The 14,881-nt window shown below is 40.6% G+C and overlaps 1 non-coding gene across 1 annotated transcript; it reads left to right on the plus strand.

The window, feature by feature from the left end:
* The first annotated feature begins 1,439 nt into the window (after positions 1 to 1,439).
* LOC136309824 (small nucleolar RNA SNORA42/SNORA80 family) lies at positions 1,440 to 1,573 on the plus strand. Its single transcript, XR_010726460.1, has one exon. It is a non-coding gene; the product is annotated as a small nucleolar RNA SNORA42/SNORA80 family (small nucleolar RNA).
* Positions 1,574 to 14,881: the final 13,308 nt, after the last annotated feature.

The raw sequence follows: 14,881 nt of genomic DNA on the forward strand, positions 1-14,881 counted from the left end.
GTTGCTTCCACTTTGTGGCTATTGTAAATAGTGCTGCTATGGTGATGGCTGTGCAAATATCTCTTTGAGACACTGTTTTCAATTATTTGGGATATTTACCCAGAAATCAGATTGCTGGATCATATGGTACTTCTATTTTTAATTTTTTGAGGGAACTCCACACTGTTTTCCATAGCAGTTGCACCATTTTATAATTCTACTAATAGTGCATAAGGATTCCAATTTCTCCATATCCTCACCAACACTTGATATTCATTTTCTTTTATTATTATTGTTAAAAATAATCATCTTAATAGGTATAAGATACAGAATTCAGAACTTTTGATTCCATCACAGACTTTTTTTTTTGTGATTGAATTTTCATAAATTTTGCCTGTCCATTGTTAGGGTTAACTGCCAATTTGCTATTTAGGATTGGAACAAAAATTCTACAGCCAAAATTGACATTTTACCTAAGCAAGGGAGAGAGGTTTATGAGATATTATGTATCAATGAGTTATTCTTGAAAAGTCAAAATAAAACTGGGTTTGTGTGAATAGGCATGACAAAATGTTAAATTTAAGAAGAAGTCCTGCTGTTTTTCTTCAGATCATTATCAGAATGTAGAATAAATTAATTATAGAAAATATTTTCATAATGAAAGTTTCTAAGCCACATTTATTTCAAACGACAACATAAAATAAAGGGAATCCTTTGATTCATAGAATTGTATCTATATTATATGCAATGTAGCCTGGAGGAAATGACAAAAGCTACAAAATAAAATAAGGAAAATGCTTTTAAATAAGAAAAGAAAAATGATAGTAACTAAGATTCATTGAGGACTTACTGGATCCTAGGCACATAGAGTTTATATGAATTTAATTATCACAAAATCTCAAATGAACCTCAGAGACGTTATGTAAATAGCACCGGATTAAACAGATCTGAAGAGATGGGATCAACATTCAGACTTGTATAGTCCAGTCCATGAACTATCACTTCCAACCACCGTGCAATCCCACATTCCCAGGAGGAAGAATTAAACCATTGTGTTCCTTCCTCAGGGGCAACAACTAAAGCAGGGGTCCCCAAACTACGGCCCGCTGGCCGCATGTGGTCCCCTGAGGCCATTTATCCGGCCCCCGCCGCACTTCCAGAAGGGGCACCTCTTTCATTGGTGGTCAGTGAGAGGAGCATAGTTCCCATTGAAATACTGATCAGTTTGTTGATTTAAATTTATTTGTTCTTTATTTTAAATATTGTATTTGTTGCCATTTTGGTTTTTTTACTTTAAAATAAGATATGTGCAGTGTGCATAAGGATTTCTTTATAGTTTTTTTTTATAGTCCGGCTCTCCAATGGTCTGAGGGACAGTGAACTGGCCCCCTGTGTAAAAAGTTTGGGGACCTCTGAACTAAAGGATAATTGATTTACCATTAAAAATTTATTTATTGTATGCATGGGTTTGGATTTATGACAGGCCTGTTCCCCTGGGTCTGTCGTAGTGCCCCATGCCAGAGCAAACTCTGGCTCTGAACCATTGCCTGGCCTCTGCCCATAGGCTGCAGGCACTGAAGTGGGTCGCACAGAGGAAAAATGAATAAATTATTTATTGATTGATTGATTTTGGAGAGAGAGAGAAAAAAAAGGGGTTGAGGAATGGGAAGTATCAACTTGTAGTAGATGCTTCTTATATGAGCCTTGACTTCTTATATGAACCCCTAGCCCGGGGTTTTGAACTGGCAACCTTAGCATTCCAGGTTGACGCTTTATGCACTGCACCACCACAGGTCATGAGGATAATTGCATTTATGTTCATGATGAATTATGATTTTCTTATTTGAAAAGAAGGGGCAAATTATTTTGAAGTGGGAGGGACTCATATATAGACTCATGTGGTATATTGCTTCTGGAGAATAGCTCTGCATGTAAGTCCAAGACTTGGGATTTCCCTTAACAGTGTCACCTCTGTATCCCACCACAGAGAGGCCAAGTGTCCTCCGAATCCCTGTACTGCAGCTGGTTCCTGTATATTGATATATAAACACATTTGCATATCTAAGAGGAAATGGTGTGGTATAATGGGGAAAACCTGGAATACTTTTTTAACTACTTTCTTCTTGAGCAGAAATCAGGGCTTTAAAATTTATGACTAATTTTGTAAGACAGTGGAGTGTAGTATAGTGGTCATGAGGCCAGACTGTCTGGGTTTGAGTCCAGATCTTTCACTGACTGTATGACCTTGGGCAAGCCCTATGTCCATATATATCTAGAGTCCCCATTTGTGAGATGGGATAATTAATAACAATGTACTTCATAGGTAGTTGGAGGATTAAATGTCACTACGTAAAGCCCATAGTGCAGTGCTTGGAATATAATTAGAGCTGTTTCAATTTACCCGATGACCGAGAAGGCAGAACTGAGGGCTGCAGAGAATTATTTCTAGGTATTAAAACCTAATGGAGTTTGTCTGGCTGGATTTTAAAACTGCTTTGAACTCGTGACTTCCTTTCTCCTTTCCTTTTTTTCTTCTTCTTTTTTTGAACAGGAATGTCTATAACTGTTATCCTATGCCTGTCCTTTCTTTCTATGCTGAAAGCAATTAACTTGTTTCTTTAGTTTCATAGGTCTACAGATGGAGAATTGTGCTCCAGGAGTTGTACTTAATGGAGTGTATACCCAGAACCTCATCTGTACCTGATTTAGATGTTGAGATTTGAGACATTTGAACTGGGGCTGTGATGCTGCAATGTGATAAGACTTCTGGAGACCTAATAATGGGGGTGATGTATTTTGCATATGGAATGGATATGAATTCTGGGGGCACAGGATGGATTGAGGAAGGCAGAATTTTGTCTCCCCATGATCTCTGCCCCTGGTGTTAGTCTTTTGGTTATGTTTTATGTGGTAAAAGAGACTTTGCAGATATAATTAAGGTTCCTAATCAGCAAACCTTAAAGTAGGGCAAGGATTCTAGATTACACAGATGGACCCAATATTGTCATCTGAACCCTGGAAAGCACAAGAGGAAGGGAGAGAAATTCAAAGTATAGAGAACACTCGCCCCACCATTACTGTCTTGATGTTAGAAGAGGCCACATGGGGACCATGGGAAGAAAATAAATTTTGCCAATAACTGGAAGGAGCCTGGGCATAGATTCTGCCCCCGCGTTTCCAGGTAAGAGCGCAGGTCAAGTGGCAAGCTGACTCTGGCCTTGTGAGACGCTAAGCAGAGAACCTTGCCAGGCTGGCTGGACTTCTGACCTACAGAACTGTGAGGTAATAAAAGAGTGTTGTTTTAAGCTGCTAGGTTGCGATCATTTCTTATGGCAGATAGAACACTAATACATCAGATATTATTCATGCTAAAGCCGCAGATCACTTTCTTCAAATGAAATATTTGGAGCACTGCAGAGCTCCTTTGGTCAAATCTGGGCAGGATCCCACTGCACATTCCTCCCATGCAGCCGCTGTAAGTGACTGCCGGGTTGCAGGTGCAGCAAGCCACTGCCGGGTTGCAGGTGCAGCCGCTGTAAGTGACTGCCGGGTTGCAGGTGCAGCCGCTGTAAGCGACTGCCGGGTTTCAGGCGTAGCTGTCCCAACTGGGAACCTCACTGTCATCCCAACACTTACCACAAGGTGCTCGTGTGCTCTGTGTCGTGTGTCCATCATTGATTGCCACCAAACTCAGTGAGGACAGAAACCACCTCTTCCCCATTTTTTTTTCTCTCCCAGTGCAGAATACAGTGTTGGCACAAGGTACACACTTGATCAATATTTTTTGACTGAATGTTAAACGTGTTGGATAACTAGTGTCTCTAGAGCACTGGTCCCCAACCTTTTTTGGGCCACGGACCGGTTTAATGTCAGAAAATATTTTCACGGACTGGCCTTTAGGGTGGGACAGATAAATGTATCACGTGACCGAGACAAGCATCAAGAGTGAGTCTTACTTCTCCCAGGAGGAAGTACAAATGGCCAACAGATATATGAAAAGATGCTCATCTTCTTTAGTTATTAGAGAAATGCAAATCAAAACTGCAATGAGATACCACCTCACACCTGTTAGACTAGCTATTATTAACAAGACAGGTAATAGCAAATGTTGGAGAGGTTGTGGAGAAAAAGGAACCCTCATCCACTGTTGGTGGGAATGTAAAGTAGTACAACCATTATGGAAGAAAGTATGGTGGTTCCTCAAAAAACTGAAAATACAACTACCTTATGACCCAGCAATCCCTCTACTGGGTATATACCCCAAAAACTCAGAAACATTGATACGTAAAGACACATGCAGCCCCATGTTCATTGCAGCATTGTTCACAGTGGCCAGGACATGGAAACAACCAAAAAGCCCATCAATAGATGACTGGATAATGAAGATGTGGCACATATACACTATGGAATACTACTCAGCCATAAGAAATGATGACATCGGATCATTTACAGCAAAATGGTGGGATCTTGATAACATTATACGAAGTGAAATAAGTAAATCAGAAAAAAACAGGAACTGCATTATTCCATACATAGATGGGACATAAAAGTGAAACTAAGAGACATTGATAAGAGCGTGGTGGTTAGGGGGGAGGAGGGGGGAAAGGGAGAGGAAAAGGGGGAGGGGGAGGGGCACAAAGAAAACTAGATAGAAGGTAACAGAGGACAATCTGACTTTGGGTGATGGGTATGCAACATAATTGAAAGACAAGATAACCTGGACTTGTTGATCTTTGAATATATGTAACCTGATTTATTGATGTCGCCCCATTAAAAAAATAAAATTATAATTAAAAAAAAAAAGAGTGAGTCTTACACAGATGTAACAGAGGGAATCTGGTCATTTTTAAAAAATAAAACCTCGTTCAGACTTAAATATAAATAAGATGGAAATAATGTAAGTTATTTACTCTTCTCTGCGGACCGGTACCAAATGGCCCAGGGACCCGTACTGGTCCGCGGCCCGGGGGTTGGGGACCGCTGCTCTAGAGGACAAATGGATGTGTGTAGTGGCAGAGCAAGGAGCTACAAGCATGGCAGGGGACAAGATAGGGGAAAGAAACAATTTGCAAGGACAACAGAATGTACAGTTTAATACTTGTGTAATTACTGTTGGTTTAGAAAAATTTCCTTGACAGATCTCTTCCACCCGCACCGCCAGCAGGATAAGTTTCGGGAAGGAGGCTGACCGTTGCATAAGTGGCTTGTGAAATATCACTCGGTAGCTTACATTCCCAACAAGTTGAATAAATACATTCGTGTGTAGTTTACCCCCCGAGGAGGCTGCTCCTGGCTCCCCCGCAGCTGGACTTGGAATTGGTATTTGGTAATTGCGTGGCGACTGACTACCTCTGGGAATGGAATAGCCCGTGGCTGAGGCTGTCCATGAGGAGAGCAGCTGGAGAGGGTTCAGGGGTGCACAGCCTGAAAGCCTGCGGTCACTGCAGACAGTCCAGCGATCTCAGTGTAACCTCCAAGAGCCCCGAGACGGCTTGGGGGGCTTCTGCACGAGAACACCTACAGCTCGTTGTACTCCACAGACAAGCCAGAGGCATGAGATGTGAACATGTCATCGAGGAAAGCCAGTCCCAGGGAGCAGAGGCAACTCGGAGAAACCAGAGGGAAATAAAAAACAAAACACCTAATTTTTATGCAAACTGAGTTTGTCTTGCAAACCGATTCAATGACTGCTAGCCCAGCCCCTGTTCCAGTGCCGTCCTGCACTTGCTATTTTGGCCACTGTAATTGAGAATAAAAATAATCTCCGCAGTGCCTGAAAAACAGTCACTAGCTACTCTATTTTAAATGATGTAGGAAAACATGAGGTGGACGTAAAAACTGGTCTTCCGGGGCTGTCAGCTGGGTGTGTCCCGTTTTGCTGGTGGTTCTGTGCAGTTCACAATTTCTTGTTAGGAAAGTAGATCACCACATGTTTTCAGGAACTTTGATGCCTCCAGTACTGGGGCAAGGAACAGCACCCTATTATCAGGAGTGCATTTTATGACTTCAATTCAGGTTGTGAATCTGGGTCAGCCATTTAGCCCTTCAAGTTCTCAGCTTCTTGCTCTAAATAAGCCGAACAAGCCAAAGGGGAGATGAGAAGTGGAGGAAGTTGAAAGCGGTTGCATTTTGAACCAGTGTCTGGACTTTTCTTATTTGATCACTTAATGATTTTGCTTCCTTTCCATGAACTCTACATTTTATTAGTGAGCTTGGTGAGAAATCTGTCCTCTGTATAAAGGGCAGATCCAGATTTGGTGTAGCTTGAGCCCTAAACAATGTTGGAGGTCCTCTTTCAGCAAAGGAATACAAAAGTAGCTATTTGGCAAATTTTACCAAAAGATATGATTGTGTGAACACATTGGCCCTCCCAGGGTCCCGGGAAGGGCCCCGACTCTTAGCATCACTGCTTCCTGGGAAACCCACATCTGCACCTGCAGGAGTGGAAGTCACCTTGCTTTTCTGAGACAGAAAAGTGGCAGGAGCCACACAATGTGTTAGTCAAAAGGACCTTGCAATTAATCTTGATACTTTGCAGATGCAGAGATGAGGAAATGAAGGCTCGGGGAGGATAAGCGACACCCAACATCACACATATAATCAGCATTTCAATCTCTTTCTCTTGATGGCATTTCTGTGCTGTTTCTCAGGGCACCTGGTAAAACCGGAGAAAACATGATGGGTAAACGTGATGTGTGGGTTTTACCAGATAGAGGCTGCTAGAAAGCTGCAGGGCAGGTGGCTGCGCCCAGGAGACCACCCCCCCCCACCTGAGGGTCCGAGACAGAGAGTGGGAGCTTTCCATCACCCCCTCGACCCTGAGTCCTGTGTCCAGAAGCTTACGAAGTGTGGCTGCCTTTCCTTTCTTTATTTCAAGTACAAGAGGACATTTATACCTAAATAAATATTGTCCTCTTGTCCCCTCCAAAGTAGGTTCTTATTCCAAATTGCTGCCACAGCTGAAGCCGTTTTTAGAAACTCCCTTTTGGACTAACATTTTGTCAGTTTGAGTCACCCAAGAAAGTCAGTACCTCAGGCCATTTTTCTGTCTCCCTCCCTCCTTCCTTCTCCCCCCCCTTCCATATATACTTGTAAATTAAAACTATGTATATATTATTTAGTTTATCTAACTGGTTTGATGCCGCATACGTTTTAGATGTTTCTTCAATCAAGGTCATGATTCTTTAAGATTTGCTATCAGAAAAATATTTAAAATGATTTGATATAAATTCTGAAGAGGACTATAGTTTTCACCAAAATCCTACGGGAGGAGGTAAAACAATTAGTTATATTTAAAGCCAAAGTAGGGAGGCTTGCTCTCTTTGATTAAAAGGCCGTATGCAAGGTGAGAAGACTGTGTGTGACAGTTTCATCTACATGATCACATTTACTCCTTCAACTTACGATGCTGACACAATGTGCTCATGTTACAACAAGGCACTGAGAAGTTAAACTTTCAGCGTTAGAGCTGAGATTTGAACTAACTCTGCTGGCCCCCAAATCAATACCCTTTCCCTGAGCTACCACCCTTAGCCCCCTGCTCACTTCCATAAATGTCTAGACTGAATTCACAGAGGATCTGCCAGGCCCTGTGTGCTCCCAGCCTAGGTTACAGTGGGGGGAGGGGCAGTGGAGTAGTCAGGAAGTCAACCTCAGGAAGGGCAGGCCAAGGCCCCCAGTGACCTTTAGGGGTTGTTGAGAGCCAGCAGCTACCCAAGGACAGTTCTGGAGAAAGAGGAGAGGCCCTGGATGGTGATCTCTCTTGCCACAGATGGTTAGAAGCCTGTTTACTACTCTCATCTGTTTCTCTTTCCTCCAACTCCCTTTCAGATATAGTTATTCCCTCTGTCTGCCTCTCTCCCACCCTCACCAGTCTCTTCCTCTACAATCATTTTTGTATTAACACGCCTATATATTGTTTTTGACTTTGTTTCAACATTGGCCCTACTTTCATTTCTACCCTCCACTCTCTTGCTGTTCTTTATTTCATCAGAATAAGAATCAATTACCTGTAATAAATATATTCAGAGCCTTCCTTCAACATTCAAGTCCTTCCTCATCCTACATCAGAGTGTGGCGATAATGAAATTGAGAAAAAGACATTTGGAAATCAGTGCACAACTATTCACAGGAATTAGGCCCCAGATGTCAGGTCAGGTTTTATTTTAAGGATTTGTCATTGTGCTTTCCGTACATATTTTTTATTTTCACCCACATCATTTAGCTTGGAATGACCTAGGTACTGAAACAAAAGTCTTTGGGAAGATAGCCCGTCTTCAATACATTTTTTTTAATTTAAAAATTTTAATTTTTTCCTTCTCTTTTTCCAAGTGAAATGAGGGGAGATGGAGAGACAGACTGCAGCATGCACCCCAGCCAGGGTTCACCTGGCAACACCCATCTGGGGCCGATGTTCTGCCCATCATGGGCCATGCTTGCAACTGAGCTATTTTTAGCACCTGAGGCAGAGGCTCCAAGGAGCTGGTGCCCGGGGTGCTGCATTTGAACCAATTGAGCCATAGCTATGGGAGAGGAAGAGACAGAGAGAGTGAGAAAGAGGAAGGGGAGAGGGAGAGGTGGTGAAGCAGATGGGTACTTCTCCTGTGTGCCCTGACTGGGAATCAAACCTGGGACACCCATATGCTGGGCTAATGCTCTACCACTGAGCCAACTGGCCAGGGCCAACACCTTTTCAACTCTTGCCAAAGGTCAGTAGATAGGGAGCTCATGAGCTTTATACTCAGGTAGACCTGTGTTTAAGAAGCTCAGTCCATCACTGATTGGCTCTGAGACATCAAATTACTTAGCTTCTATGAGTCTCAGTTTTCTTATCTAAAAAACAGGACCCTAAAAGCTATCTTATAGGACTATGGTTAAGAGTATAGGTTTTGAGGAGAGCAGAGAAAGGCCACATGGAGGAGAGGAGAAGCAGCCAAGATGGCAGAGTGCTGAAGGAGAAGCCAGTTTGTGCAGAGTTTGTGCAGAGAGAAGGAGATGGGGAACAGAGGTGAATAAGGCTGGTGGGGAACTATTCAATGGAGCACCAAAGATACAGATGAAACATAAAACATCCCAGGAAAACTCAGGATAATTTCAAAGAAGCACACATTTGGCCTCTGTTTCTGGCTTTACTGGGCTGGAGACAAGGACATGAAAAATATTTTAATTTATTGGTGTGGATGAAGAATATCCAGAAATGGGTCAGGCATGTGCTTAATCACACAGGTAGCCACTCATATTCAAATTTTAAATTGAGAAAAATATTTTCCTTCTCAAAATAGCTCTTCCCATTAAACATGCTGTTTTGCCCTTAAAAAAAAAAAAAGAGTATAGGTTTTTCAGTTAGATCAAAGTTTGACTTTTGCTCTGTCATTGATTAGTTATGTGGTACTGGGCAAGTTGACCTCCCCAGCCTTGCCTCCTGCCTGATGCAATGGAAGATAATAATACTATGTAGTATTTTAGGACACTGCAGGGTTATTTACAGGATTATTAGGAGGGTTCAGATAAGTGATATATTTAAAACTCTTCATCCCGGATCTGGATTTTGTCATTTTTAAACTTTTTATTCACCCATTAGCCTGGACTGCTCAGGCAAAGGCCCTGCAGAACTAGAATATGGGGACATAGTTTACATTTTTATATTTAAGAAGAGAGAACAGTAAAACTGTGCTATCGAGAGGAACAGTGATGTGCTGAGCAGCCAGGAGGTGTCCAAGCGGGCCCAGAATAGACTGGAACTTCCCAGTTTGCTCTGGGACCTCTTGTTGAAGGAGCACAGCTAGAGCGTGCCCACCCAGCCTCTCCCGGGGCCTCAGAACTCCGTGGGCAGTGGGACGTCTCGACACGGACACCAGACTGAGCCTAAGTGGGAGCCAATGACATGGCTCTGTTCATTGTCTCATCAAATGCAGAGCTCAGAATACAAAGTTTAGGTGGAGATTTGTGTACAGTGAGTCACAGAAAAAATAAAGGGCATGACGGCAATAGGAGGAGAAGCTAGACAGGGTCAAGTGCTTAAATGGTTAATAACCCACAAAGATTGACGTCCATATGGGGGAGTGAAGAAAACAGAGCCATGTCACTCATAAGTGGGTAGAGGGTTGAGGTGTCTGCGGACAGGTTGACAGCAAATAAGAAGAAATGAAAAGATGAATAGAGTTTATTTTAACTCAAAGAAACATGGTGTTTGAGGGACAGCAAATTGTACAGTTGGAGACCGTTTTGTATTGAAACTGTGGTGTCTAAACACTGTCGTGGAAAACCAGTTCTGTATTAGTGAGGTCCCCATACTATCACACTCCTTCTGAAGGCTTTTTCCTCACTGGAGCTTAATTAGCGTTATATCTATATTTCCAATGTTCTTTCTCAAAACATTGATATTGCAAATGATTTGTAATTCCCAGGGATTTACACAAATGGGATATTGAAAAAATGGGCTAGATTATGACTCCTGTACTTGGCTGGCACATTCCTTGTATGGCTGTAAGTCTGAAACTCCATTGACTATTCAGATATACAAATATGGCATGGGTATCATTATGATTAATGTTCCCCAGAAGGGACCTGATGAAGCAGCCAAAAAGTTTGCTTTTTAAATTATAATTACAGCTGCTGGAGAGGGATTTTGTGATATGTAAAAAAATACATATATGAGTGACTGACAGCTAGAAATGGAGAAACAGAAATCAGTCTTTTCCAGCGAAAAGCGAGGGGAAGCCTTGAAACTCTTTCTGCTATCACAATGAGACATTTTAGAGCAGTCACTCTGTGGACTCGTAGGGGAGATGTGTTATCTGTATTGATAATAGTAACCAATAACTCAGATGGAGTAATTACTGTATGCCATGCCAAGCGCTCTACATAGTTTATCTCATTATATAATTAGAATCTATAAAGTAGCAAATAAAAACACATGTGGTTAGAACCAAGGAAGTAGTGTGGTTAGAACCAAGGCAAGTAGCAAATAAAAATAGACATGGTTATAACCAAGGATATAAAGATTCCTGCTTTTTTAAAAAAACTTAACCTTTGAGTAATTGCACAAAAGGCTAGGAACTCTCTGAAAATTTCAGGTAAATCTTGACACCATTTAATGATATTTGGTGTGGTCTGTAGGTGGAGGTAAAGTTTAACAAGTATTAGCAGCAGATATCCCCCAAAATAGGTCAACAATGAAAAAGAACCAGGGTAGAGAACTCTTTCTTGGCCACACGTCTGTATGAAGAGATATTGCTAGTTAAGTAGAAAGGCTGCTAGTTAAAGGAGTTTCTGGTGGTAGGTTTTTAATGTAAATACCTACTTAAGTTCACCTGATAAAAACTGTACTTTATTGATAATTCTATGTCCTTTCATTATTTGAATGAGGTCCCACCTTAAAAGAACTTTGACCATTGCTAGCTAGTGAATGTAGCTGTTGACAAGGTTCCAGCTTCTATATGGGGGCACTTGCATTTTAATAGAACAGTCTTAAAATTTGAAATATTTTCAAGACCCCAAGGAATTAGATGCTAGTGGTGGAATTGCAGGGACCTGGTGAAGATGTTTGGGGTGGGTAGAGGAGTGACTGTTCTCCCCATCTCAATGCCTAATTCTACAGAGTACAGAGTGCCTAATTCTGCAGCACCTTCTGTATGAGGTGCTGAAAGGTTTATTAGAAGAGGTAACTCATAGTTTATGAAAGGAATAAAATTGATTACCTGCCAGAAACTGAATTAGTACCTCAAAATAATTTTCTTCCTGGCCCTGGAATCTGTTGTTTCTGCTTTCAAAATATGATTTCTTCCTTCCTTAAATAATAGTGGCCCAATTTTTTGTTCCTTTTTCTATTCTCCCTTACTTTTCCAGAAGTGTTTATCTGACCAGGCCCAGAGTCAGACAGCTCCCTCCCTTCCCACAGCAATTGGTGGATCTGGGATAGACATGTGACTCTAAGTGAGCCAATAGGAGCTTGTCCTGATATTTTTGCAGAAACATTTAAGAAAGATGAAGTTTTTCTATGATGGTTGTTAAGCTGACAGGATGTAAGCCTGAAGTTACTAGGGATCATCTGTACTACTACAGAAAAACACTTTGTCTGAGAAGGAGGCCAACAAGAAAGGAAAGCAGACCTGGGAAAGGAAGAGGAACAGGTTCCTGAGGATAATGTGTTAACATCCTCATTCTGATAAACTATACTTATCTCCTAGACTTTTCAGTTACATGAGCCAAGAAAGCCTTTTTTTTTTTTTTAACTTAATCCAGGTCAGTTTATAGTTTTGTTATGGCAACCAGAAGATTCCTGATTAAACCTCTCTCTCAAGATATTATTCCCTTAACTCAATGAACTATCTTTTGACCCAAGTGTTGACTTCAGCATTGTTTTTCTACTTTTCCATGTAATTTAGTTTATTTTTGAACTCTTCTATTTTGTGTCCTATTAAAACAATAAATATAACCACTGAAAAATTGATTAGTTTCATGTAGCCTATACAGTTCATTCTGGTGATGTAATCAAATTCAGAATACATTTAAACATTGAGCATATTGAAAATAGTCTCTATGATCAGGATGTAGCTTCAACCTTGTGACTGTAAAAACTTTGCTTTCGACCTGGGAACACTGAGGTTGCCGGTTCAAAACCCTGCACTTGTCTGGTCAAGGCACATATGGGAGTTGATGCTTCCTGCTCCTCCCCCCCTTTCTCTCTCTCTCTCTCTCTCTCTCTCTCTCTCTCTCCCTCGCTCCCTCCCTCCTCTCTAAAATGAATAAATAAAAAAAAAAAAATAAAAAACTTTGCTTTATTTTAAGCAAGCCTGCTAACCAGTGGAGACTTCTTTCTTATTCTAGCAGTTTCTTAACTCTCAGGAAATTTTCCTGGTCAGTTGCTATACCAACTCAACTTTCCCAATTTAAAAGTGTCATTTGTTAAATGAGCAACTGGCCTCCTTTTTACCACATCCTAAACTCTGGTCTAATGTGAGACAAATTAAACAGAGTAAAATGGTACTTTTTGAGCCAGAAGCAATTTGAGGGCTATTAAAGTGCTACCAAGAGGTCATATAGGATAGGGGTTGAATGTCTGGACATCTTGCAGCTACTTAAATCTGAGTTTCAACCTCAACTCTGCGATATGCTTACTTTCAGACTGTGGAGAGTTTATCAAAATCTTTGTGACACAGTTCTATTATTGGAGAAACAATTATATTAATAGAATAATAAGCAATATAAAATAATAATGCAATAACATACAAAATAGTAGGGTATATATAAAGTTAAAAGATCTGATCTGCAAAACACTGATCATGTGAGTGACACAGAAAGCACATCAGGTAGCTATTTAGATATATAGTTGTGATCACATCTGGAATTGACTATGTGCTTACAATTAGATGACATATGAGAACTGTATACTATAAGCATCTTTAAGTGGAGAAATTAAGTTTCAAGTTGACTGGTCTTTTGAGAATAATAAATATGTGGGAAAATGTAATAAAGAACTAATTTGTATAACTTCTTTGCTGTCTTGATTATTATGGAATTATAACTAAAAGTGTTAATAAAAAAAAAACAAACAAAACTATAGCCCTGGCTGGGTAGCACAGTTGGTTAGAGGAGCATTGTCCCCATGTACCCAGGATGCAGTTTCAATCCTTAGGACATCCAAGAATCAATCACTGAATGCACAAATAATGGAACAACAAGTTGATGCTTCTCTCTCTCTCTCAAATCAATCAATCAGTCAGGAGAAAAAAAACCTGTAAATAATTCTCAAAAGTATTTTATAAACTTTTTCTCTGCCACCATTTCTGATGAAAGGACCCACTGAATGTTCTCAACTGTTGCATGGTGCATGTAATTTTTCTATTGTATTAAAGTTAAAATTAGAAGTAGATATTATCAAAATTATTTTATTAATCTGTATCAGAAAAATGATTTTAAAAACAAGGCTATCACTTGACATTTCTGAATATAGGTCACTGGAGATCTAATCTGCTTTGGAACTACAGTGGCATTTCTTATATTTTATTCTGAAAAGACAACAAATGATTCTAGAAAGGTACTGGCATAGCATTCCAAACCTTGTCTGAGGTTGCATGATCAAAGAGTGTGTAAGAGCGTTAAGTCATATGAACTCTAAAAATTTCTTCCATCTGGGTGATGGGGTGATAATGTAAAGGGAACTTGGCCTCTAAACCTTGAAGCTATTGCTTCTGATGAAGTTGTTTTTTAAATTATTTATTTATTTATTTTAGAAAGAGAGAGAGAAAGAAGGAGAGAGAGAGAGAAAGAGAAAGAGAGAGAGAAAGAGAGAGAGAGAGAGAGAGAGAGAGAGAAACATTGATTTGTTGTTCCACTTATTTATGTATTCATTGGTTGATTCTTGTATGTGCCCTGACCAAAGATTGAATCTGCAACCTTGGTGTATGTGAACAACACTCTAACTAACTGAGCTACCTGGCCAGGGCAACTGATGAACTTCTAAGTAGGTGTGTGAAAAGTGATACTTTAGGATAAACGATGATTATGGTTCATCAGTAGCAAAAAAGATAAACTGGAGCCACTTGCAAGTTGTGATTATAGTTACTTCATGGGCTATTGAGCTAACTGCCTAAATTGCTGAGTAACTTTCTTCAAGTCAAAAATACTACAACAGGGAACAGACTATTTACAAATAGTGTTTCTTACACAGCTGGGTAGAATTTGGGGTCATTCATTTATGTTCAGCATTTCCAAAGGTTAACAACATGAATCATGCAGCTGAAACTGGCATCACATGTCTTCAGAATGTCACCACATCAAACACCCAGCTGGCGTCAGGGAAGGAGGTCTGATGTCACTGTATGTTTGGTCTATATGTTTTCTTAACCCAACAGCTAGCTGCTGCTTCTTCTTCTTCTTCTTTTTTTTTTTTCAGGGACAG

The sequence above is a fragment of the Saccopteryx bilineata genome, chromosome 6, assembly GCF_036850765.1.
Source record: "Saccopteryx bilineata isolate mSacBil1 chromosome 6, mSacBil1_pri_phased_curated, whole genome shotgun sequence".
NCBI lineage: Eukaryota > Metazoa > Chordata > Mammalia > Chiroptera > Emballonuridae > Saccopteryx > Saccopteryx bilineata.